Source organism: Delphinus delphis, chromosome 20, assembly GCF_949987515.2.
Source record: "Delphinus delphis chromosome 20, mDelDel1.2, whole genome shotgun sequence".
NCBI classification, from domain to species: Eukaryota; Metazoa; Chordata; class Mammalia; order Artiodactyla; family Delphinidae; genus Delphinus; species Delphinus delphis.
In genome coordinates this window covers 4,320,037-4,347,330 of record NC_082702.1, presented here as the reverse complement: position 1 = coordinate 4,347,330, position 27,294 = coordinate 4,320,037, and the positions used below count along the sequence as shown (strand labels likewise).

The following is a 27,294-nucleotide window of genomic DNA, read 5'->3' as shown; positions in this document are numbered from 1 at the left end:
TTTTTTTTTTTTTTTTTTTTTTGCCGTACGTGGGCCGCTCACTGTTGTGGCCTCTCCCGTTGCCGAGCACAGGCTCCGGACGCGCAGGCTCAGCGGCCATGGCTCACGGGCCCAGCCGCTCTGCGGCATGTGGGGTCTTCCCGGACCGGGGCACGAACCCGTGTCCCCTGCATCGGCAGGCGGACTCCCAACCACTGCGCCACCAGGGAAGCCCCTGGCTGAGGTTTTGACCTCTGGTCTTGTTTAGGGAGATTGGCTCCGGGGACAATGGCTCTGAGGGGCACATTCTAGTCCCAGCCTTTCTTGGGTCATGCCTGGCTCTGGCTCTGTCACCTCTGCAGTTGTCTTGGGGTTGTGCTTTTGTTTCTGTTGTGTGTACATGCCGTTTGTGTGTGCACATGTGCGAGGTGTTGTGTGTGTAAATTTCTCTGTGCACGCGCATCTCTGTTTCTGTATTTTTCTGTGTGTGTGTCTGTGTGTGTTTGTGGTGTACTGTCGTGTTGAAGACTCATTATGTTTTTGTGTAGCTGTTTCTCTATGGGTTTCTATTTGTGTCTATGCAATTGTGTCCATCTGTGCTTTGGTGTATCTCTGTATTGGTGCCTGTCTGCGGGTTTGCATCTAAATGATTTGTGTGATGTCTTTCTGCTTCTTTTTTGCATGTCAATTTATGCATGGCTTTGTGTTTCTTCACAGAGAGGGATTGGGAGAGAGGAGTTACCCTCTCTCTTGCAGAGAGACTTGTTCAGCCTTGTGGTGAGGAAACAAGAGGCACTGGTCCCAGCCTCGTGAAGGAGTCATGCTTCCTGGCTGTATGTTCTTGGGCAAGTTGCTTCACCTCACCGTGCCTCAGTTTTCTCATCTCTTAAGTAGGGATAATAACGTTACCTGCTTTATAGGGTTGTTGCGAGGATTCATGAGTTAATCCGTGTAAAGTTTTCAGTAGAAGACCTCTAAGTAGTATGTGTTCTGTAAATGTTAACTGTTGATGATAATAATGCATGGTGCTAATGTGTTTATATAGTAAGTATATAATAAGTGTTTAAGCAGTAGCTATTTTAATGTTACGATCTCTCATATAATCTCTCTTTCCTCACCTTGTCCTCCGACAGGCACCAGGCTCTGACTTGAGCCACGATTGACGGAGGCCCGATGCTCCATGAAAGTTGAGTGCTGGAGATGTAGTAGAAGGTTGCCTAGCAACAGAGGTGTTAGGGTAGATGGGAGCAAATCCCTCAGTGGTTCCTGAGAGGAGGAATGTGGGCAGGATTGGACCTATTTGAGGCAAAATGGGAGGAGACTGACACGGGCCACCCTGAGAGTCAGACTGAGGAATTTCTCAGTCCTGCTCCCAGAGCTTCTGGACATATTCCATGTCTTTCTTTTCCCTTCTGCTTCTCACCTTCTCTTCCTTCTTCTCCTTTTCCTCCTTCCCTCTTCCTCCTCCTCCTTCCTCTTCTTTTACTGTGACTATTATTACTGATAATAATAACAGCTAACCTTCTGAAGTGCCTCATCGGTGCCAGGCACTGTCCTAAGCGTTCTGCATGAACACACGTAAGCCTCACAACCCTAGGAGATGCTCCTACTACTATTCCACCTGACAGATGAGGAAATACCAAGAAGCCAGCTGGGATTCTGGGGTGGATATTTCTCCCTGAGAAGAACACAGACGGCAAGGAGGGATGCTCTTTTCTGCTCGAACGTGCTCGTGTCAGGACAAGATGCTGGGAGCTGCCCCAGCTATGATAAGGTCTGGAGGCGGCGTCAGAGTGGTAAGTAGAAAGGGCTTGGTCCTTACTGGCATGCCTCGAGTGTTTGCATAAAACCGTCCTGTTGGGCAAGATGATTAATTCTCTTTATTGCTTAAGGCAGAGTTAGGTAATCGGTTCCTTGCCGCTGAGCTCAGCCTAGCTGATAGAATTACCCTGCCAAGGGACAGAACGTGGCAAGGCACCAAAGCCCATGGGTACAGGTAAAGAGGATGCCTCTGAGAATACTCTTTCGTTTGCCACACTTACCTTTTGATAGCTTAGAGTCTTATTAGAGGAGAAGAGAGAATCAGGGGAAAGAAAAAAGCACGAGATGTCTCATTTCAGTATAGGGCACGTGAAGGGGCCGAAGTTGACTGGGTGACTATGGTCTTCTCTAGGGCTCTGTAGCTGGAGAGACCGTATATCTCATCAATTACCTTGGAAGAAGGTAGACGCTTTGATATCCACTTTATCCCCCCAGGTGCCAATTTCCTTCCAGCATTCCAGCATTCCTCGCCGGACTCTCTGTCTCCCTGGAGGAGCCCCGAGATGGTACCGTAAGAGCATGTGAATATCCTGCCCCTTTGTTGCCTGATTGACTAGTTCCTCAGGGAACATACTCCCTTTCTCAGCACCTAGAGGAAGGATAGTGGTACCAAGCATCCACGCCATCATCTTTAGCAGAGCCTGTAGGTTGGTTCACTCGACCCCAGCCATAACTCTTACCTCCTTTATATTTCTCTATTGTAGAAGCTGGAAAGTGGAAGAGTAGAAAGATTAGAAGATGCAAGGTAAGAAACAGATCAGAAAAGATGCAAGGAAGGGAGGATCAGAATGGCTGGAGGGTGTTGCGCATTTCAGTAGGATAGTGTATAAGCTTCCGACTGCTGCTGTAACAAAGAGACACAAACTGAGTGACTTAAAGCATTCTTTAAGTCGTTCTGCCTTCTGGAGGGCACAAGTCCAAAGTGGGTCTCACTGGGCTAAACGCACAGTGCGGCAGGGCCATGTTCCTTGTTGGAGGCTCGAGGGGAGAATTCATTCCTTGGCTTTTTCACTCTTTCGAGAGGCTGCTGCCATTCCTTGCCTCGTGGAAATCTAAAATCTTCTTTTGTTCTCACATCTCCTTCTCTGACTCTGACAGTCCTGCTTCTCTCTTATAAGGACTCTTGTGATTGCTTTGGGCCCTTCTGGATTATCCAGAATAACAGTCTCATCACAGGATTCTTCACCCAGGACTTCCCTGGTGGCGCAGCGGTTAAGAATCTGCCTGCCAGTGCAGGGCACATGGGTTCGAGCCCTGGTCCGGGAAGATCCCACATGCCGTGGAGCAACTAAGCCCGTGCGACACAACGACTGAGCCTGTGCTCTAGAGCCTGCGAGCCACAACTACTGAGCCCACGTGCCACAACTACCAAAGCCCACTCGCTTAGAGCCCGTGCTCCACAACAAGAGAAGCCACCGCAATGAGAAGCCCGCGCACTGCAACGAAGAGTAGCCCCGGCTCGCTGCAACTAGAGAAAGCCCATGCGCAGCATCAAAGACCCAACGCAGCAAAAATAATAAATAAATAAAATAAATTAAAAAAAACAAAAAACAAACAACATCTCAGGCAATGTACATCAGATACTGTTATCTTGGTACTTCAGAGAGGAGCTAAAGCAGAGGATATGGGGGAAGCCCTGTCCCGGGAAGGCCCCATAGCGTCCTGCTAGGTTACAACAGCTGAGCAAAGACTTGAAGGAAGTGAGAAAGTTAGTTATACCTTTATCTGGAGGCAGAACATTTTAGAAAGAGGAAACAGCCAGCTCAAAGACCAAAGGCAGAAATGCATCTTGTGTGTTTGAGGAGTGACCTAGGAGGTCACTGTGGTTGGAGAAGTAGGAGATGAGGCTATAAGGAAAGAAAAAAAAAAGTGGGGAATGAGGCTTTTAACGATACTTTTATTCATTCTAAGGCCTTCGGGTGGTTCTTTTTCTCTGAGTAAAATACGGAGCTGTTTCAGAGTTTGGGGCATGATCTGACTTAGGTTTTAAAATAGGGTTGCCCCAGGAATTCCCTGGCGGTCCAGTGGTTAGGACTCCATGCTTTCACTGCCGAGGGCCCAGGTTCAATCCCTGGTAGGGGAACTAAGACCCTGCAAGCCACTCAGCCTGGCCAAAATAAATAAATAACTTTTAAAAAATAGGGTTGCCTGATTAAATATAGGCTTCCCAGTTAATTTTTAATTAATTAATTAATTTATTTTTGGCTGCGTTGGGTCTTTGTTGCTATGCGCGGGCTTTCTTTTTTAGTTGTGGCGAGAGGGGGCTACTCTTCGTTGCGGTGCGCGGGCTTCTCATTGCGGTGGCTTCTCTTGTTGAGGAGCACGGGCTCTAGAGCGCAGGCTCAGTAGTTGTGACACACGGGCTTAGTGGCTCCGCGACATGTGGGATCTCCCCGGACCAGGGCTTGAACCCGTGTCCCCTGCATTGGCAGGTGGATTCTTAACCACTGCGCCACCAGGGAAGCCCCTCCTGGTTCATTTTGAATTTCAGGTAAACAGTGAATATTTTTTTAGTATAAATATCTCCCTAAAACTACAAGGGGTGTACTCATACCAGAATTTTGTTGCTGTTGATCTGAAATGTAAGTTTAACTGGGCATCCTGGATTTGAATGTGCTAAATCGGGCCATTCTATTTTTAAAGGATCCCTCTGTCTGCCGTGTTGAGACCACATGGTTGACGTGGTGCATGAGCCAGAAGCAGGGTCATCATTTAGGGGGTGATTGTGATAAGCTGGGTGAGGAATTTTGGTGGCTCAGGCTGGGGGATACCTGTGGAGGCCGAGGGCCGCCCCCTCCTCAGCCCTGCCCCTCTTCCTTGCCTTAACAGATGTTGCACAATCTTTGTGAAGAGGAGGGGAAACACTGCAGAATCTCACAACAGCAGCTGTAAAAAATATTCCTTGCCTACTCGTTTTTCACGTGCAAGGAAAAACACTGAAATGCGAGAAGTGAAAAGCCACAAGATAAGACGGGCTTAGGAGTTTGCATGGCTCCCTCCTCAGTGTTGATGACTGCGTTTTCCACACTGCACTTCTTTTTTCCGCTTAGACAGAACTTCAGATTTCTTATTGTGGCTTGCAAACTTCTGTGAGGCCTGGCCTCTCTTTTCATGCTAAGTTATTATCATTATTTATTTTTAATTTATTTTATTTTTGGCTGCATTGGGTCTTCATTGCTGCGCACGGGCTTTTCTCTAGTTGTGGCGAGCGGGGGCTACTCTTTGTTGCGGTGTGTGGGCTTCTCATTGCGGCGGCTTCTCTTGTTGTGGAGCACAGGCTCTAGGCACACGGGCTTCAGTAGTTGTGGCACTGGGCTCAGTAGTTGTGGCTCGCGGCTCTAGAGCACAGGCTCACTAGTTGTGGCGCACGGGCTTAGTTGCTCCGCGGCATGTGGGATCTTCCCAGACCAGGGCTGGAACCCGTGTCCCCTGCATTGGCAGGCGGATTCTTAACCACTGCGCCACCAGGGAAGCCCTCGTGCTAAGTTCTGACCAGCCTTCTCTGCTCCAGCCACACTGACTTGAGTGTCCCTTTTTAGAACTGGAACATGCCAAGCTCACTCCTGCCTCAGGGCCTTTTCACTGCCTGTATCTTCTGCCTGAAATGTCATCCCCTTTACATTTCTCACGGCTGGATAATTCACAGCCTTTAATTCTCAGCTGAAACACATTTCCTTCAAAGCGCTCCTTGACTGTTTCCCAAAGGTAAGACCTACCCTCCACACAATTATGTTATATAGCACCACCCTGTTTATATGTAGCATAACGCTCATCACAATCTATAAATATTATTTGCTTGTTTATGCCCATCTTTCCAAGTAGAATATAAGCTCCACGAAGGTGGGGATTCTGATTGCTTCCCCCCAAATGCCCGGCACAGCATACATGCTCAATAAATATTTCTTAAATAACTGGATAAATGAAATAGTTCCAGAAATGAGCAGGACTTGCTTAACAGGATTCTGGCGCACCAGTATTCAGTCTCCTGTTTCCCCAACCAGGGTCTAATCCCTACAGATTCAATTCTCATACAATGCAATGGAAGCCCCAAAGCTGGGGTTCATCCCAGGGTAATCACTCAAGGTGCTTTGACCGACCACATCACTTGGTTAGAAGTTTTGCTCTCCTGCAGATTTGCTTTGCAGTTTTTTTGTTTTTTGTTTTGTTTTGTTTTGGTTTTGGCCACACCACGTGACTTGTGGGATCTTAGTTCCCTGACCAGAGATTGAACCTGAGCCCCCTGCAGAGTCCCTGCTTTGCAGTTTTCAATATTCATATCACAGGGTGCCCATAACTTCTCCATCTTATTCTGTCTGCTGCAGCGCCTAGGAATTTTCTGGTTAATCCATATGCATTAGAATTTTTTTTACCACGATAATCATTTTAAGGGTACATTTCAGTGGCTTTAAATCCATTCACGTTGTCATCAGTCTCCAGAACTTTTCTCATCTTCCCAAACTGAAACTCTGTATCTACTAAACAATAACTCCCATTCCCCTCTGCCTCAAGCCCCTGGCAACTATTTTCTGTATAAATTTGACTACTCTGGGTACTTCGTATAAGTGGAATCATTATAAAGTACTTGTCTCTCTGTGACTGGCCTCTTTCACTTAGCATAATGTCTTCAAGTTTCATCCATGTTGTAGCGTGCGTCAGAATTTCCTTCCTTTTTAAGACTGAATAATAGTTCATTGTATGGTGTTATGGACAGAATGGAATCTCCCCAAAATTCATATGTTGAAGCCCTAACCTCCAATGTGACTATATTTGGAGATAGGGCCTTTAAGGAGGTAAATAAGATTTAATGAGGTCCTAAGGATGGACCCTAATCCCATAGGACTGGTGTCCTTATAAGAAGAGAAACCAGAGACTGATCTCTTTCCCTCTCTCTCTCCCTCCCTCCCTCCCTTTGTCTCTTTCTCTCTCTCTTTCTCCCTCCACCACCACCCCCCCCCCCACAGAGAAAAGGCCACGTGAGGACACAGTGAGAAAGCACTCATCTGCAAACCAGAAAGCGAGCTCTCACGAGAAACCAACCTACCAGCACCTTGATCTTGGATTTCTAGCTTCCAGAATTATGGGAAATACATTTCTGTTGTTTAAGCTACCTTTTGGTTATCGTGAATAACGCTGCTATGAACACAGGTATACAGATATCTGATGCAAATATACATATCCGAGTCCCTGCTTCCAATTCTTCTGGGTATATACCCAGAAGTGGAATTGCTGAATCGTACGGTAATTCTATTTTATGACTTAGAATCTGATAGTGAATTTTTATTGTGTCAGTGGAGGACTCATGCCAAGAGAAGCTCAGTAGGAGATGGCTTTTAAGAGTACGATGTAGAAATAAACCACATCTCATTTCCTGTAGGGTCAGCAAAAGACAAACCAAACCGTGGGGCAGAAGACAGAAGCTGGGGAGAGGGAGTGACCTCCCCAGCTTTGCTCCCTTTCTCAAACTGCCGAACTGAGCAAGGGTCTTTGGAACAGGACAAAGGGACCCCATGTGTCCAAACCCTTCTCTGCTTTGGGGAGTCTTACGGGGTTGGGCAAGAGGCTTGAGGCTGGAAATGAGAGTACATCACCCCTTGGTATCTGTGGGGGATTGGTTCCAGGATCCCCACAGATACCAAAATCCCACGGATGCTCAAGTCGTCTATATAAAATGGTGTAGTACAGCTGGCCCTTCCCACTGGCGCATTCTGCATTCGCAGTTGGCTGAATCCGCAGACGCAGAACCCATGGATACGGAGGTCCGAGTGTATTTCATGTAGGATGAGGTTGAGTTTCTGTAAGGAGATATTAATTACAGTTCTAAGTGTTATCGTATTAGACGCTAGGCTTAGGGCAAGAGCGGCTGGTGAGCCTTGCTGCCCCGTCTGCATCCCCCTTGGGCTGAAGACAATCACTGGCTTCCTCCTAGTGACAAAAAATGGCAGCAGGGCTTCCCTGGTGGCGCAGTGGTTGAGCGTCCGCCTGCCGATGCAGGGGACACGGGTTCGTGCCCCGGTCCGGGAAGATCCCACATGCCGCGGAGCGGCTGGGCCCGTGAGCCATTGTTGCTGAGCCTGCACGTCCGGAGCCTGTGCTCCACAACGGGAGAGGCCACTGCAGTGAGAGGCCCGCGTACCGCAAAAAAAAAAAAAAAAAAAAAAGGCAGCAATGACCTACAGCAGGGGCCACAGGACAAAAGGCTTTCACCACTTCATCCCTTCAGATTGGGACCCTTGACTCTTCCCAATGCTGCTTCTCTGCTCTGGGTATCTATTGATTTATACCAAACCATCCGAAACTTAGTGACATAAAACAACCTTCGCTGCATCATGCTCACAGATGCTACGGGTCAGGCGTTTGGACAGAGCATAGAGATGATGGCTGCGTCTGCTGCACCGTATCTGCAGCTCCAACTGGGAAGACTTGACCAGCTGAGGGTGGCATGAGGGGTGGGGTGCTGGGATGAACCAGAATCACCTGGAAGCTTCTTGACTTACGTATCTGGTGCCAGGCTGGGGTGACTCCGAGGTTGGGCTCGGCTAGGGGACAGGTGGCTGGAGTGTGTACACATGGCCTCTCTGTGTGTCTTAGGCTTCCTCATGGCATGGTGACATCAGGGTAGTTGGACTCCTTGCATGGCGGCTCAGTTGGATCACGTCTTATGACCTAGATATGGAAGTTGCCTGGGGTCAGATCTGCCAGAGTATTGACCAGAGCAACCACAGACTCACTAATATTGGAGGGGACAGGGTCACAGACCCCACCTCTTGAAGGAAGGAGTGTCAGATAACGTACAGCTGTGTCATAAAACTGTCACATTCTCCCCATGGGGTTGACTATAAAGCTCTGTCCCTAAAGAGTTGATTGGTGGGGTGAAGCCATGATTATTGGGGGAGGGGCGTTAGGTGGACCAAGAATTTAAATAAGTATAAGAAATATACCACAAACAGGGACTTCCCGAGTGGTCCAGTGGGTAAGACTTCCCACTCCCAGTGCAGGGGGCCCCGGTTCGATCCCTGGTCGGAGAACTAGATGCCGCAACTAAGAGTTTGCATGCTGCAACTAAAAGATCCCACATGCCACAACTAAGACCAGTTGCAGCCTAAATAAATAGTTTTAAAAAATGTTTTTTGAAAAAGAAATATACGGCAAAGAGTTAAGGAAACATGTTAGCAATGTGAAAAAAAGAACGATAATCTATAAAGCAAGGGTTTTGTGGAAATACTAGGCATGAAAACATATGACGGTAAATAGAGTTTAATATTAGCCTATAACAGGATAAACAGTAGAATGGATGCAGCTGAAGACCAAATTACCGAGAAGATCTGATTGAGGAATTCTTCCAAAAAGCCAGTGTAATGATACTAATCGAAGGGGGGGAAATGATGAAAGCCATTGTAACATACAGGAGACAGCCACTCCTCACAAGCTGCTTTGCTAAGAGAATTCTGATCTTGTTCAGGTATCGAGTAACCATCCTTAAGTCTTGGTGATATTTGGCCTTTTCTGGTCCCAGATGTGAATCTTGATTAGTCTAAGGCTTAGCAAGCCAGTGGTTCTCAAAGTGTGGTCTCCAGGGCGGCGACAACGGCATTGCCTGGGAAGTGGTCAGAAACACAAATAATTGGGTCCTAAACGGACCTACTGAATCAGAAACTCCGAGGGTGAGCTTCAGCGATCTATGATCTAACAATTGCTCCAGGTGATTCTGTTGCATGTGAAACTATACACGCTCTTAGCTCATCATGTTAATCCCATACCCTCTGCTAATGGTTAATTGAGGAACAGGCTGGGTGTGATTGTGCTTTATGAGATATGAGCAGACATCTCATGAAGACGTCATCATGTTAGAAAGGGTTGCAATGTACTGCTCATAGGCTTCTTTGTCTCATCCTTTAAATTTTTAAAAAACTTTTATTTATTTACTTATTTATGGCCACACCGCGCAGCTTGTGGGATCTTAGTTCCCTGACCAGGGATGGAACCCGGGCCCTCCGCAGTGGAAGCGCTGAGTCTAAGCACTGGACTGCCAGGGAATTCCCTAAAATTTAAAAAAAATTTTAGAATAATTTTAGATTGACAGAAAATTGCGAAGATAGTGCAGAGATTCCTATTTACTTTATTACCTATTACCAGTTTCCCCTATTAATATCTTACTCTTTTTTTTCAATATCTTACTCTTAGTATGATACATTTGTCACAAATAACGAACCAGTATAGATACGTTATTGTTAAGTAATGCCCATAATTTATTCAGATTTCCTTAGTTTTTACTTAATGTCCTTTGTTCCTTTCCAGGATATATTACATTTATACAATGTGTCTCCTCTCGACTGCAACAATTTCTCAGACCCTCCTTGTTTTGAATGACCTTGACCATGTTGAGGATTACCGGTCAGGTCCCTCAGTTGAGTAGTCACTTTAGAGTGTGTGGGCTGAAAAAACAATGCGGGACGTGGGAACTGTGAGTCAAGTTTTATTTGGGGCAAAATGAGGACTGTAGCCCTGGAGATAGCGTTTCAGAGAGCTCTGAGAAACTGCTCCGAAGAGGCGGGGGGAAGGTCAGTACATATGGATTTTGGTGAAGGGTGCGTGGGTCCATGCCATCAAGCACACATTATTGCAGAAGGTTTCTGCTAGTCACAAGGAGCAGACGTCACCATGAAGGATTTCAGTGCTTTTCTAGATATGAGGAGTTGCAAGAATTGGGCTCCTAAAATCTTCTCCTGAAAATCTCTAACTCTCTGAAGACCTGTTCTGCCAGTTTTCCCCAGAGCACAGAGCGCCTCATTCCTGGTCTCCTCCCTGAGCTCCTTTCAGGGCACGTGGAAGGTCAGCAGGGGCAGCAGCTCATGATCGAATCCTTGTAGAGGTAGCTGGCAGGTGCCAATTTGAGGTTGGCAGGTGCATCCTTTAAAAAAATGTCATCCGTCTTGTTTCAGAGCATGGGTGCCATGGGGGTTCAGCTGAAGCTTTTTAATCATCATTCTCTGGAGGCAATCTCATTCAACTGGAGGCAAGCCCTCTGGCGTTTCCTCGTGTTACCGCGTCCAAGCTTGTGCTGCTCCACGCACGACAGGCCAATAAATCGGGAGGTGTTGGAACAAGGAATAACAACTTTATTTGGTAAGACGGGAGTTCAAGAAAATGGTGGGCTAGAGTCCCAGAGAACTATCTTACCGGAGCCTGGCTGCTAGCTTTTCGCAGAACAGAGAGAGGGGCAGGTGAGGGGATAAAGTAAAAAGGCCGGAGGGTTTTGCAGATATCTCCTGGTTTGGCCAGACTGGGGAGGGGATGCGTTAATATCTTCTTTCCAGCAGCCATTCACAGGTGGGCTGGGTCAGGATATTTCCCTGGGAGCTGAACAAAGGTATTTTAGTTTAACATTCAGACAGAGGCAGCAGGGTTCCCTGCGACAGGCCATTATGTATGCTTTTAGCATAGGCAACATCCTCTTAGTGAATAACTTGTAACAAAAGCCACAGAAAGTAAAGGTTAAAGTCAAAGAAACAGATTTAATATGGAGTCAGATTTGTTCTTGCTTATGACACTCGTGGTGCAGAGGAAATGGCTCTGCAGACGCCCACGGCTCTCTCCCAGATTCCACAGCTCTAGCCTCCAACTTTCTGTTCCCTTTCCAAAAGGAATCTTCTTTAACTGTGGTTCAAGCGACGGATACAGAAAAGACTCAGCTGTTTCTGTGCCTTGCCCGGAGGCAATGAACCGACAGCTGCAAAACAACCAAAATAAAGTGACCTTCTGAGGAATGAATGGTATTCAGGCCATTTACATGCATCACCCATCAACACTCACTGCAGTACATTTTATTTATTTTTTTAGTACATTTTATTATACAGTTACTATTTTCATGTAAGAAATAGCACATCCACGTACTTAAAAGAAGAAATTACTCAAGTTCCCATCCCTTGTTAACGTTTTGGTGAATGTCACCTTTCTTTTTTTTTTTTTTCCTTTTTTGCGGTACGCGGGCCTCTCACTGCTGTAGCCTCTCCCGCTGCGGAGCACAGGCTCCGGACGCGCAGGCTCAGCGGCCATGGCTCACGGGCCCAGCCACTCCGCGGCATGTGGGATCTTCCCGGACCGGGGCACGAACCCGTGTCCCCTGCACCGGCAGGCGGACTCCCAACCACTGCGACACCAGGGAAGCCCTCACCTTTCTTTTCTTTTTCTTTTTTCTTTTTTTTTTGCGGTACGTGGGCCTCTCACTGTTGTGGCCTCTCCCGTTGCGGAGCACAGGCTCCGGACGCGCAGGCTCAGCGGCTCCGCGGCATGTGGGATCCTCACGGACCGGGGCACGAACCCGTGTCCCCTGCATCAGCAGGCGGACTCTCAACCACTGCGCCACCAGGGAAGCCCCACCTTTCATTTTTGTGTGCATCTATTCATGAATTCTTGTGGGGTTTTTTTTGTTTGTTTACTTGTTTGTGTTTGCTTTTTGGTGAAAATGGACTCCTACCATCCATTTGTCTTCAGAACTTGCCCTTGTGCGACATTTGCAAGGTGTCTGCACACATATATAACAGAACATTAAAGGAGGATCATTGTAAACTCAGTTTCTGCCCAGACCCACAGACTATAGGTGCCAATGAGGCCAGACTCGAAAGTGGGACCATCCACGCGTGACTTAAGCCAGAAACCCAACTTCTCCACCCCGGGTCCGTTTTCCACCTGGTGCTGAAGAGCTGTTTTGTTTTGTCTTCATATGTTTGTTTACAAGAGCACTTGGTGCGCTGTGGGTTCCAGTCTCTCTTCAACATGGGAATGTGGTGAGGATGTTTTCACACTTCAAGCTTCAAGGGGGAAAAGCTTCAACTGAGCCACTCAGAGCACTAGGAAGGGGGGAGGGGCACGACCCAGAGAAGAATGGGCTCTCGCTCACGTTTGGAACATCTCAAGGGCTCAGGACTGTGCTGACAGCTCTGAAGATGTTCTGGGACAGCCTGGAGAAGAGGGAGGGGGAGAGGGGAAGAGAGGGAGAGGGAGAGACAGAATATGAATCAGGGGTCTTATATCCTTTCCAGGAGCGCCACCTGGAGGTGGGAGATGAACCCTGCGGGGAGAAGCTGGAAATGTAACCGTGGGCTTGAGCGTTTCCTCACAGGACCTGTTGGAGGGGAAGCATCTGCCGACAACACTTGAGAAAACTGCAGCCTTGAGAGAGGGAGGAGGAGGAATAGAAGCGCCAGGTAGGAACGTAAATAAAACATTGACTATGGGCTTTCCTGGTGGCGCAGTGGTTGAGAGTCCGCCTGCCGATGCAGGGGACACGGGTCGTGCTCCGGTCCGGGAAGATCCCACATGCCGCGGAGCGGCTGGGCCCGTGAGCCATGGCCGCTGAGCCTGCGTTTCCGGAGCCTGTGCTCCGCAACGGGAGAGGCCACAACAGTAAGAGCCCCGCGTATAGCAACAAAACAAAACAAAAAAACTGACTATGACCCCTGCAGCTGCAGGCAACTTGCCAAAAGGATTGCAATTACCGAACTGACACAATTTTTTTCCTTGCGTGTGACTTAAAAAAAAAAATTGGGACTGAAAGTCTCTATTATCTGAGATGACTATAAAAACCATGAGATTTACCTTAGATGTCCCCAAGGGCACAGATAAAAAGCTGGACCTATGAGGTGGGTATGATAGGGGAAGGGGGATGAGAAAAAAGTTGTTCTCTGAATCTGTGTGGGACTTCCCTGGTGGCACAGTGGTTAAGAATCCGTCTGCCAAGGCAGGGGACACGGGTTCAAGCCCTGGTCTGCAACAAGGGAAGCCAGGGCAATGAGAAGCCCACGCACCGCAACGAAGAGTAGCCCCCTCTCGCCTCAACTAGAGAAAGCGCACGCGCAGCAACGAAGACCCCAACGCAGCCAAAAATAAATGAATAGAATCAATGTAATTATCACACCTACATCTTTACAATGCATATGCTTACAACTAGGGTGACCAATTCTGATTTGCCTGGGACTTTCTCAGTTTTAGCCCTGAAATTTTCATGTCCTGGGAAACTCCTCATTCCCATATCCTGAGAACCGTCCCACCCCAACCTCAGTCCCAGGAAAACTAGGATAGTTGGTTCTGCTGCTTACACCCCTGGTTAGATATGTCTCTTTATGATGAGGACACAGAGCCCAGGAGATTTCTTTTTTTTAAATTCTGACTCAGCTTTTTAAAAAAATTGAAGTATAGTTGATTTACAATACTGTGTTAGTTTCAGGTGTACAGCAAAGTGATTCAGTTATTTTATTCAGATTATATTCCATTATAGTTTATTACAAGTATTGAATATAATTCCCTGTGCTAAACAGTAATCGTTGTTGCTGATCTATTTTATGTAAAGTAGTTTTTATCCATGAATCCCATATTCCTAATTATTCCCTCACTCCCTTGCTCTCCACTTTGGTAACCATAAGTTTGTTTTCTATGTCTGGGATTCTGTTCCTGTTTTATATATAGATTCATTTGTATTGTTTTTAAGATTCTACATATAAGTGATATCATATAGTATATGCCTTTCTCCGTTTGATTTACTTTACTAAGTATAATATTCTCTGTGTCCATCCATGTTGCTACAAATGGCAATATTTCATTCTTTTTTATGACTAATACTCCACTATATAAATATATAAATATATATATATCTTCTTAAGCCAGTCATCTGTTGATGGGCAATTGGGTTGTTTCCAAATCTTGGCTATTATAAATAGTGCTGCTGTGAGCATTGGGGTACATGTATCTTTTTGAATGAGAGTTTTCCTTTTTTCCAGATATTTACCCAGGTTGGGATTGCTGGATCATATGATACGTCTATTTTTAGTTTCTTAAGGAACTTCCATATTGTTTTTCATAGTGGCTGCACCAATTTATGCATTTCCACCAAGAGTGTACTTGGGTTCCCTTTTCTCCACATCCACTCCAGTATTTATTATTTGTAGACTTTTTTTTTTTTTTTTTTTTTTTTTGCGGTACGTGGGCCTTTCACTGTTGTGGCCTCTCCCATTGCGGAGCACAGGCTCCGGACACGCAGGCTCAGCGGCCATGGCTCACGGGCCTAGCCGCTCCGCGGCATGTGGCATCTTCCCGGACCGGGGCATGAACCCCTGTCCCCTGCATTGGCAGGCGGACTCTCAACCACTGCGCCACCAGGGAAGCCCCTATTTGTAGACTTTTTGATGATAGCCATTCTGACTGGTGTGAGGTAATATCTTGTTGTGGTTTATATTTGTATTTCTCTAATAATTAGCCATGTTGAGCATCTTTCCACATGCCTGTTGCTCATCTGTATATCTTCTTTGGAAAAATATCTGTATAGGTCTTCTGCCCATTTTTTGATCAGGTTATTTTCTTGTTTTTTGTTTTTTTGTTTTAATTGAGTTGCATGAGCTATTTGTTTATTTTGAATATTAACCCCTTGTTGGTCTCATTGTTTGCAAATATTTTCTCCCAATCTGCAGGTTGTCTTTTTGCTTTGTTGGTGATTTCCTTTGATGTGCAAAAGCTTTTAAGTTTCATTAGGTCCCATTTGTTTATTTTTGCTTTTATTTCTTTTGCCTTGGGAGACTGATCTAAGAAAATATTGCTGTAATTTATGTCAGAAAATGTTTTGCCTATGTTCTCTTCTAAGAGTTTTATGGTATATTTATGGAATATTTATATTCTTATATTTATGTCTTTAAGCCATTTTGAGTTTATTTTTGTGTATGGTATGAGGGAGTGTTCTAACTTCATTGCTTTTCCATGCAGCTGTCCAGGTTTTCCAACACAACTTGTTGAAGAGACTGTCTTTTCTCCATTGTATATTCTTGCCTCCTTGTTAAAGATTAATTGACTGTAGGTATGTGGGGTTCTTTCTGGGCTCTCTATTTTGTTCCATTGATCTATGTGTTTGTTTTTGTGCCAATACCATGCTATTTTGATTACTGTAGCTTTGTAGTATAGTCTGAAGTCTGGAAGGGTTATGCCTCCAGCACTGTTCTTTTTCCTCAGGATTGCTTTGGCAATTCTGGACCTTTTGTGGTTCCATATAAATTTTAGAATTATTTGTTCTAGTTCTGTGAAAAATGCCATTAGTATTTTGATAGGGATCACATTAAATCTGTAGATTGCTTTGGGGAGTATGGCCATTTTAGCAATATTAATCCTTCCAATCCAAGAGCATGGACTATCTTTTCATTGCTTTGAATCATCTTCATTTTCCTTTATCAACATTTTATAGTTTTCAGCATTATATGTCTTCCACCTCCTTGGTTAAGTGTATTTTTAGGTATTTTAACTTTTTTGACATGATTTTAAATGGGATTGTTTTTTTATTTTCTCTTTCTGGTATCTCATTATTAGTGTAAAGAAATACAACAGATTTCTATAAGTTAACTTTGTATCCTGCTACCTTGCTAAATTCATTTATCAGTTCTAATAGTTATTGTGTGAAGTCTTTAGGGTGTTCTATATAGAGTACCATCTGCATATAATGACAATTTTACCTCTTCCCTTCCAATTTGGATACCTTTTGTTTCTTGATCAGAGCATGTAGTCCATTGACATTTAAAGTAATTATTGATAGGTATACAGGTATGTACTTATTGCCATTGTAATCCTTGTTTTCCAGTTGTTCTTGTAGTTCTTTGATCCTTCTTTTTTGTTTCTTTTTTTAAAGTGAGTGAGTTTTTGGTTTTTTTTTTAATTAATTAATTTATTTATTTTTGGCTGTGTTGGGTCTTTGTTTCTGTGCGAGGGCTTTCTCTAGTTGTGGTGAGCAGGGGCCACTCTTCATCGCGGTGCGTGGGCCTCTCACTGTCGCCGCCTCTCTTGTTGCGGAGCATAGGCTCCAGACGCGCAGGCTCAGTAGTTGTGGCTCATGGGCCCAGTTGCTCCGCAGCCTGTGGGATCCTCCCAGACCAGGGCTCGAACCCGTGTCCCCTGCATTAGCAGGCAGACTATCAACCACTGCGCCACCAGGGAAGCCCCCCTTTCTTCTTTTTGTTTTTTCTTTCATGGTTTGATGGTTTTCTTTTGTAGTATGCTTGAGTTTCTTTCTTTTTGATTTTTGTAGATCTGTTCTATACTTTTAATATTTTTGTTTGGGGGGGCCGTACCACGAAGCTTGTGGGATCTTAGTTCCCCAACCAGGGATTGAACCCGGGCCTCATCAGTGAAAGCCCCGAGTCCTAACCACTGGGCCACCAGGAAATTCCCAACTGTATTTTTCTGATTTGCGGTTCCCATGGAGTTCAAGTATGCTGACCCATAACTATATCTACTGGTTTTAAAGTGATAGTCATTCAAGTTCAAATACATTCTAAAAGACCTACATTTTTATACTCCCCTCCCTGACATTGTGTGATTTTTGATGTCCTATTTTCCATCTTCATGTTTATCCTTTTGCTGTTCATTGTAGTTATAATCGCTTTCGCAGAATTTTTGGATTTTTAAAAATATATATACTGGCTTATTTAAGTGATCTTCAATCTTTTTATATATTTGCCTTTCTTTTTGTGATTTTCCCTTTCCTGTATGTTCTTGCTTCTTTTCTATTTAGAGAAGATCCTCCAATATTTCTTTCAGGGTAGGTTTAGTATTGCTGAATCCTTTTAGTTTTTCTTGTCTGAGAAGTTTTTTTTTTTTTTATCTCTCCATCTATTCTAAGTGATTATGCTGCTGGGTAGAGTATTCTAGGTTGCAGGTTTTTCCCTTTCAGGACTTTGAATATATCATGCCACTCCCTTCTGGCCTGCGAAGTTTCTGCAGAGAATTCAGCTGATAGCCTCCTGGGGGTTCCCTTGTAACGGACTCTTTGTTTTTCTCTTGCTGTCTTTAGAATCCTCTCTTTATCTCTAACTTTGGCATCTTAATTATGATATGTCTCGGTATGGGTCCATTTGGGTTCATCTTCTTTGGGACCCTCTGTGCTTCCTGCACTTGGATATCTGTTTCCTTCTTTAGGTTTGGGAACTTTTCAGCCATAATTTCTTCGAATACATTTTCGATCCCTTTCTCTCTCACTACTCCTTCTGAAACCCCTATTATGTGTGCGTGGGCACGTTTTATATTATCCCATAGACCTCATATGTTGCTTTCTTTTTTTTTTTTTTTCATTTGTCTTTCTGTCTGCTTTTCTGATTGGGTGACTTCCATTATTCTATCTTCCATATTACTTATTCATTCTGTCATTTAGTCCGCCATTCATTGCTTCCAGATTGGTTTTCATCTGGGCAATTGAATTGTCTATTTTTAATTGGTTCATCTTTATAGTTTCTATTGGGTTGGCCAAAAAGTTCATTCATTTTGGCCAACCCAATAGTTCCTTGTTACAATGACCTACATTTCTATCGATAATCTTTCTTAATTCAGTTAGCATTTTTATTATCTTTTTTTGAACTCAGGGTCTAGTAGACTGGTATTTCATTATTTGTTCTTTCAGCTTTTTCTTGTTCTTATAATTGGGAATAGTTCCTATGCCTTTTCATTTTATTAACTTTCTCTGTCTCTATGAATTTAGGAGAAACAGTTATCTACCGTGGCTTTGAAGGGATGTTTTTATTGGGAATGTCCCTGTGTGGACTGCGTGCATCCAATATTTTGCTGCGCGGGCTGGCTTTGGTATGGGCACCAGCCACACCTTTCCTCAGGACGTGCTGGCCATTATCCCCTTGATAGGGGGTGTCGTTGGTGTTATAGTATCTAGAGTTTGTGCTGGATGTGAGGCGGGGCCTCCTCTTTGCTCTGTGGTTGTCACAGCCCTGTCGGGGGCCGGGTCTGCTCCCCAGTTGTTGGAGTAGCAGCTCTGAGGGTCGGTTTCAGTCAGGCTCTGTTGCCCTTGAGTGGGTGCCCTGCCCCAGGGGAGGTGATTGGTGAAGCAAGTGAGTCATGTGTGGTCACAGAGGACCTGTGCACCACCTGTGTAGATGTTCATGTCTCTGCTCAGAGGCAGCCCAAGGTTGCACCCCTTTCTCTCTTGTGTTCATCCCAGATCTAGTGCAAAGCTCTGGTGTAGGGGCTTCCCTGGCGGTCCAGTGGTTAAGACTCTGCGCTTCCGCTGCAGGGGCCGTGGGTTTGATCCCTGGTCGGGGAGCTAAGATCGTGCATGCCACGTGGTGAGGTCAAATAAATGAATACATAAATAAGGCTGTGATGTAGGGTAGGCTGGGGCTGCTCGTCAGGGCACTGTGGCTACAGGAACGGAAGTGGCTGCGCTGCTGCCTGGGATCTGGGCTGCCTCTGGGGCAGACTTCTCCCAGGACCTGCCCACCCCTGGTCTAGTGCTAAGCTGCACTGTGGAGCAGACGGAGCTGCTGGGAGACAGACGGCTGTGTACTGCTCAGCACACCCGACAGACCATGGCTCTCCCACCTGGATCAACCCCAGGGCCTCTGGGCTGTCTCTGCGCAGCTATGTGAATCCTCTCCCGGGGCCTTTCTGCCTGAGCTTCAGTGCTTAGCTGCTGCGTGCTCCTGTGGTGATAACCTGCACACGCTGACGACGTCCGCTCAGCTGCACCTGCCACCCTGTGTGCGCGCTGACAGTGGCCTTTGCAGCTCTGTCTGGCTCACATCCCAGGTGCCCTTGTCTGTCTCTGCAGAGTTAGACCGAGTCTCTGCCCAGATCTCACGCGTGGCTGTGGCGTGGAGGGAGCAGGGCCAGAGTGTCGGCCCCTTTGGATTGGGAAGTGCAGCTAGGCGACAGCTACCAGAGCAGGGCTCTCTCTGCCCTGGCTGTCAGCGAGCCAGCACACAGGCACTCCTCGTGAGTAGAGTCCAGGCTTCTCCAGCCCTTCTATCTGTTTCTGTAGATTTCCTGGTAGGCCAGGGGGCTTGTCTCCTCCCTGCAGGTCCCCAGGACTGGTATGCCCAGGTTGAGGCTCAACCTCTCACTTCCCAGGGTGAGGGTCCTCCTGTGGTGGACCTTCTCCTCCTTATAGATCCCTCCCAGGGGCACAGATGCTAACCGAAGGCCTTCTTGTCCATCCTACCCGGTTACCTGGAGATCTTTCTAGCAGCTTTGGTTGTATAGGAGATCTTCTGCCAGTTTCCAGTTAGTTTTCCATGAGAATTGTTCCACATGTAGATGTATTTTTTTTTCTTTTTTTGGCTGCCCCCCGCATGGCTTGCAGGATCTCAGTTCCCTGACCAGGGACAGAACCTGGGCCCCCTACAGTAGAAGCGCAGAGTCCTAACCACTGGACCGCCGGGGGAGTCCCTTTAAATGTATATTTGATGTGTTTGTGGCAGGGAGGTGAGCTTCACGTCCTCTTACTCTGCCATCTTCAACCACCTCCCGAGCCCTGGAGATTTTAAAGAAATCTTCCCAAGTTCACATAACCCCAAGCTTGTATCCAACCCTGTCTGAAAACAAAGGACTGTGCTGTTTCCACAGTTCTTAGCTTCTTCTCCGGCATGTCCCACGTGGAAGACATAAGTTAAGAAAACAAAACTAGACTACACTTGCAACCGCATTTGTGATTTTAGAAAATAAAAGCTCAGGAATCACTCCATTAAAATTAAAGACTTACTATAGTAATTTAAGGAGGATAAATACCGGAGCGGATGTCCATAAAAGATAGCTCTTAGGGTCATTGATTTTAATAATATTCGTCAAGATGCTTTGATCAGAACAAAATCCCTTCTCAGACTAGCTTAGACGCAAAGGAATTTCTGGGTCGTTTGGGGGTTTTTTGTTTTGGCTTTGGCTCAGAAGGTTCCCAGAATGACTGAACAAGAAAGCTGTAAGAGGGGAAGAAATGCTGAGTTTTGGAAGCAATCAGAAACCAAAAATCAGAGCTGAAGACACGATCTCCCCGTCTCCTTTTTCCGATGCTCTGAGTCATCTTCGTGTTTCTCAGTAAAGACGAGTTTCCTCCACATGGTGAGACAGATGGTCCCTGAGAGCTCCCAAGTTTTAAAGAGAATGACTTCTAGGGCAAGAGGAACACAGAGACACTCCCCCGCCTCCCCATCCTGACAAGATGCTGTGACTTAAGCACCTTGTCAACCAGGCTGGGTGGCTCGGTGGGGAGGGGAGCAAAGTGAATTCTCCTTCAGATGCACCATCGCTAGAGAATATGATCTCGGATGGCCTTGGCCTGCAGAGGCTTGAAGCAGGATTTCAGTTCCCGGCCAGAGATTGAGGTCAGACCGCAGCAGTGAGGGCGCTGAATCCTAACCACTAGACCAGTGGCCAGTGACAAGGCCCCTGGCCCTTTGGCTTTGTAGAAATGAATTCCCACAAAGACAGAAAGTAGTGAAGCAAGTAAAGTGTTGATTAGGAGGAAAAAGAGTATGTGTGGATAGGCACACACAGGTGGGCTCAGAGAGAGAGTCTCGCCCTCGTGGTAGTTTTTTTTTTTTTTTTTTTTTTTTTTTTTTGCGGTACGCGGGCTTCTCACTGCTGTGGCCCCTCCCGTTGCGGAGCACAGGCTCCGGACGCGCAGGCTCAGCGGCCATGGCTCACGGGCCCAGCTGCTCCGCGGCATGTGGGATCTTCCCAGACCCGGGCACGATCCCGTGTCCCCTGCATCGGCAGGCGGACTCTCAACCACTGCGCCACCAGGGAAGCCCCCTCGTGGTAGTTTGAATCACTTATATGGGGCATTTCTTCCGGGTTTCCTCTGGCCAGTCATCTTGCTTTGCCTGGTTCTGAGTCCAGTACTTGGTTTATCTCAGGGTCCTACCCTGCGTGCGCGTGCATCTCTCAGCCGAGGTGGATTCTTGCGAAGAGGCCTATGGGTAGGCTGACATCACCCCCTTTTTGACCTCGAAGGAGCCTTTCTGTGCATGTGTATTCGGGAAGGTCTCCTTGACCTTGAGAATGAGAAATATGTGGTGTGTTACCTGGGCAGGGCTCAGCTTCTCCTCCCTCCTGTTACTGTCTTTATCTTGGAGTATCTGTCCACAGGGGACAAACTCCAGCTGTTCCTCCTGGGGCCCATCTATCTCCTGCCTCAGCTTCTGGTTGAAGCTGGGATGAAGACAGGGCCAGCTTCAAGGGCAGGCAACCCGGGCAAAGGGGACCTCACATTCAGAAGGAGACCCACGCTTGGGTTCTAACGCTCTGAGGTCTGCGGTCACCATCGTGAAGTTCTTTTTTTTTTTTTTTTTTTTTTTGCAGTATGTGGGCCTCTCACTGCCGTGGCCTCCCCCACCGCGGAGCATAGGCTCCGGACGCGCAGGCTCAGCGGCCATGGCTCACGGGCCCAGCCGCTCTGCGGCACGTGGGATCTTCCCAGACCGGGGCACGAACCCGTGTCCCCTGCATCGGCAGGCGGACTCTCAACCACTGCGCCACCAGGGAAGCCCCATCGTAAAGTTCTTAATCGTGCATCTTTGCGTTTTGTTGGTGAATTCCGATGGGACAATGGAGCATATGCTGAGAGCTTGGAGGCGAGGTTCCTGCTTCTCCTGCTGCTTCTTCCTGCTGCCTCCCTACTTTCCTGTATTAATCTGTTCAGGCTGCTTTAACAAAATACCACAGACTGGGTGGCTGAAACAACCAAAATCTGTTCTCTCACAGCTCTGGAGGACAGAAGTCCAAAGCCAAGCTGTGCTCGGGGTTGGTTCCTTGTGTTCCATACCGCTCTCCTGGTGTCTGGTGGGTCTCTGGGGAAGCTTTGGTGTTTCTTGGCTTGTAGACATATCATCCCGACCCCTGCTTTCATCTTCACGTGATGCTCTCCCTGGGTCCAAATTTCCCCTTTTGACAAGGATACAATCGTATTGGTTGCGGGCTCACCCTATTCCAGTATGACCTCATCCTTTTAATTAATCTGCAATGACCCCTCTGCAAATAAGGCAACATTCTGAGGTACTGGAGGTTTAGGACTTAAAGATGTGGATTTCGGGGTAGACAAAATTCAGCCCCTAAGAGTGTGTGCTGGTGTGTGACTGTGTATGTGTAGAGGCTCTGCGTAGCTTGCTCTGTGGATGTCTGTATAGAACTGTGTGCGTGTGTGTGTGTGTGTGTGTGTGTGTGTCTTATGGACCAAATGTTTGTGCCCCCCCTCCCCCGTGAAATTCATTGTGTTGAATCTCTAAACTCCAGTCCCGTTGAATTTGGAAATGGGGCGTCTAAGGAAGTAATTAAAGGCTGAATGAGGTCATAAGGGTGGGGCCTTCATCAATAGGATTAGTATCAAGGGGAGGAAAGGTCACATGAGGACACAGTGAGAAGGTGTCCGTCTGCAAGCCAGGGAGAGGGCTCTCAACAGAAACTGAATTGACCGACACCTTGATCTTGGTCTTCCAGCCTCCAGAACTGAGAAAACAAATGTCTGCTGTTTAAATCATCCAATCTATGGTATTTTATTGTGGCAGCTGGAGGAGACTGGTATAGTCTGTGTGTGCATGTGTGTGCATGTGTGTGTGTGTGTGTGTGTGAGAGCGAGAGAGAGCGAGAGAGAGAGAGAGAGAGAGAGAGAGAGAGAGAGAGAGAGAGAGAGAGAGGCAGAGAGAGTCTGTACAGCAGAGCCCCCCACCCCTACGTATTGTTTGCCTTCCAAGTAAATCCAGAGTATGTCTTCTCTTTTCTTGCCTCCAAGCATCCTGACCCCTCACTCTCCTCCACCTTCTGTCTTCTCCTTGAGTCTCCCCCAACACATACACACATACACGTGTGCACGCACACAGAAACATACATACATATATGGACACATAAACCCACACACGGCATGAGCGCAAAGAGACAGACACACCCTAGGGAGCAACAAAGGAGGTGGGGGAATCAGGGACCTGAGAGTCAGGAGACCTCTCTACTCTTGGCCCCCTTGCCCCCGTGCTACACCCACTTTTCTTCACTGTATTTTACAGTCAGCAATGGCAAAGGTGCAAACGACAAAGCTTCCTAGGAAACCGGCCCCGTCCAAGTTGCAGAACAGCTGGGACTCTTTTCCAAAGAGATGCTGGCTGGGCCCCCTCCCTTGGACAAACCCACGGCCACTGTAGGACATATGGCCCCAGAGACTTAGCACATCAAAGATGGAAAGGACTGCAGAAACCATCCTATCCTGCTGGTCTCTCACTTTTAAAGATCTGAAAACTGAGAAAGGGGTTTAAAAAATGTCTTTCCTTGCACGTTAGAACACGCCTTTCCTGGCTTAATTCAGTTCTTCTTCTGGTGATTCACTCAGATTTCAGAAAGCATGGGTCTAGGACAGGGGTTGGCAAACTATGGCCCACAACTTGTGTTTATAAATAAAGGTTTATTAGAACACAGCTGTCCCTGTTTGTGTATCATCTGTGGCTGCCTTCATGCTGCAACAGCAGAGAAGCATAGTCTCAACAGAGGTCCTGTGGCCCACAGATGCTGAAAATATTGCCCTCTGGTCCTTTTCAGAAAGTTTGCTGACCTCTGGCCTGGATTTTAGATGAGATCTGCCACTTCTTTTGGTACTTCTTTGAAAAAAATAAATCCCTTTGATTCTGACCATCTGAGGTCCCTTCTGCTTTGTCTCTGGATGTTCTATCATGTACATACAGTTTCTGGAGGAAAAGACACTAACCAGACCCTCTGTTATTATTCCCGATAACGTGGGCATGCATTAACCAAAGATAAGACTTGGAGGTTTTCTTCTTTGCCTATTAGTTGTAGCACTTGTATGAGTAGAAACTTGGCTTATTCATTTATTTGGTTGTCCTGAGGTACAGGTTATAAATGAAAGGCAGGAGAAACACTTGATTTCTTTCCTCTGCGTTTTAAAATTTTGTGAGTTGTGTTTCTAGCATCTTCCAAAGGTAGCCAATAATATCTTTTTCTAAATTGATCCAGTAAGTAGGAGGCCCCCCTTACCTCTTTGGATGAAAGTCTGTGAGGCTGTGAGCCTAGACTTGTCACTATCAGTTCCAGACTCATAGGGACAGCTGGTCTGAATAATAATGACGACACAGAAATAGAAATAGGCGAGAGACATAAAGAAAAAAAGGCATTTGAGTATGTGGATGTATTGACTGTTGTCTGAGGCTATCTCTAGCTGTCTTTTTCCTTTGTCTGGTTACATGATTGAGTTTCTTCCTCCCTCCCTTCCTTCCTTCTTTCCTTCTTTCTTTATTGTTTTTTTGTTTTGTTTTCTCTGGCTGCGTTGGTCTTCCTTGCTGCGTGCGGGCTTTCTGTAGTTGCGGCAAGCGGGGGGCTACTCTTTGTTGCGGTGCGTGGGCTTCTCATTGCAGTGGCTTCTCTTGCTGTGGAGTACGGGCTCTAGGTGCGCGGGCTTCAGTAGCCGTGACACGCGGGCTCAGTAGTTGTGGTACACGGGCTAAGTGGTTCTGCGGCATGTGCGATCTTCCCGGACCAGGGATCGAACCCGTGACCGCTGCGTTGGCAGGCGGATTCTTAACCACTGTGCCATCAGGGAAGTCCCTCTTTATTCTTTTAAAGTCTTTTCAAGTTAGGTTTTTCCTTTTGTCATTTCCATCCAAGTGTCTGAACTATGCTGGCAATGGAAGGTGGTGCAGATGAAAATAGAAATGATCATATTTCATCAAATTGAAGGCATTTCATCAAATGAAAAACAACAAGCTTTTCAATAAGGGGTACTGGGACAATTGATTATCCAAATGGAAAAATTAGATCTTTACCTCACTCCTTGACAAAAATTAATTTCAGATGGATTAAATATGAAAACCAAATTAAAACTTTTTTTTTAAAAAACAAAATTTTTAAGATGTTCAGTTTCAGAGAACATAGAGGAGAGACTATTTCTCATGTTAAGTTTCCAGACACGAAGAAATCTCTCCAAATAGAAACAAAAAGATGAATTACTTAGAGTAGCCAATATTAAAAGATACAAAGAAGAATGAAAATACAAGTCATAGATTTACTGGAGGTATTTGCAGCATATAGCTTACAAAGGAAAGGTGTGCCTACCATATAATTATGCCCTTTAAATCAGTACAGAAAATACCAACAATTCACAGAAAAGAAACCCCGACTGGTCAATATGCCTCATTCATAACCAGGAAAATGCAAATTAAAGCAGCAATGAGGTATCTTTATATAAGCAGCTTAAAACAGGCTATGGGTTCACATATTTCGTCAGCAAACATTCCAAAGTTTAATACACTTATGAATTGGTAAGGATGCAGGGAATTGGAAACATACATCCTTGGGGGAAGAATAAATAGGGGAAACTACCTTCGTTATCCATTTGCCCCTTCTGGTGGGTTAAAAGGTGTGGACATCATAGAAGACAGATTTTACTTCTAAATGTAAACCCTCGAGAGATCACACAGGTGAGCGAGAAGGCAGCTCCAAGGATGTTTATTGCAGCATTTTGCTGACAGCATAGCATTGGAAACAACCCAAACATCTAGCAGTCCGGGAAAGAACGAAGAGAAACCACGGTTTGTGCATACAACCAAGTCCTTTTAAAAATTTTCTTTTATTGAGATATAATTCACATACCATAAAATCTATGCTTCTGAAGTGTACGATTCAATGGTCTTTAGTTTATTCACAAGGTTGTGCAACCATCACCACTGTCTAATTCTACATCATCGTCATCACCCCAAAAAGATACCCCATGCCTGTTTGCACTCACTCCAAATTCCTCCCCTCCCCTAGCCCCCGGCAACCAGTAATCTGCGTTCCATCTCTAAGGATTTTTCCTTTCTGGATATTTCATATACATGGAATCCTACATATGAAGCGTTTTGTCCCAGGCTCCTTTCACTTAGCATAATGTTCCCAGGGTTCATCCAGGTTGTGGCATGTAAAAGTGCTTCATTCTTTTTTGTGGCTGAATAATATTCCATGGTGTGGTTAACAACTGAATTCTGTACGGCAGGCAATGAGATAGAGACACAAAAGTCACCTAGATGAATTTCAAAAGCATAATGTCGATGGCAATACAAAAGGTGACAGAACTGTAATAATGATTCCATATATGTGTATAATGTTGTAATAACACACAAAATATTACCATAGATTGACTATTGATAGATGCTTGAGGAGTAAAAGTATGAAAAAAATGCATCGGTATCATATATACTCCTTTGGGTAATGTCGACCTCTTAGGAAGAGAGGAAGGAAAATGGATTGGGAGAGCTAGAATGAAAACACAGCAAAGTGTTAATGTTTTGAAAATAAGGTCAGTGCATATTTCCACTTATATTATTGGGTGTTTTTCTTTATGATAGAATTGTTTCATAATTAAAAACTTTAATAAGGTTATCCAGGGAATTCCCTGGTGGTCCAGTGATTAGGACTCCCTGCTCTCACTGCCGAGGGTCTGGGTTCAATCCCAGGTCGGGGAACTGAGATCCTACAAGCTGCACGGCACGGCCAAAAAGTAAAAAAGTTATCCAGCATATGCTACTGAGTTAAGAATATTTATATATATGTTCCAAATATTTACAGTTCATTCATATATTTTAAGATGGCTTTGAAACCTGATTGAGTGACATAACTTTGGAAGCAAAGCTCATATATTTGTACTTGTATCCATCTATAAGTGGTCAGTACCACTGTCACATACACAAAAAAGCCCAGACTCAGAAAAATCCTTAC

The 27,294-nt window shown here is 45.8% G+C and overlaps 1 protein-coding gene across 1 annotated transcript in view; it reads right to left on the bottom strand.

Annotated features, from left to right (window-relative positions):
• LOC132416835 (NACHT, LRR and PYD domains-containing protein 2) overlaps nt 1-27,294 on the bottom strand; it is a 1,001,898-nt gene that overhangs the window by 154,102 nt on the left and 820,502 nt on the right.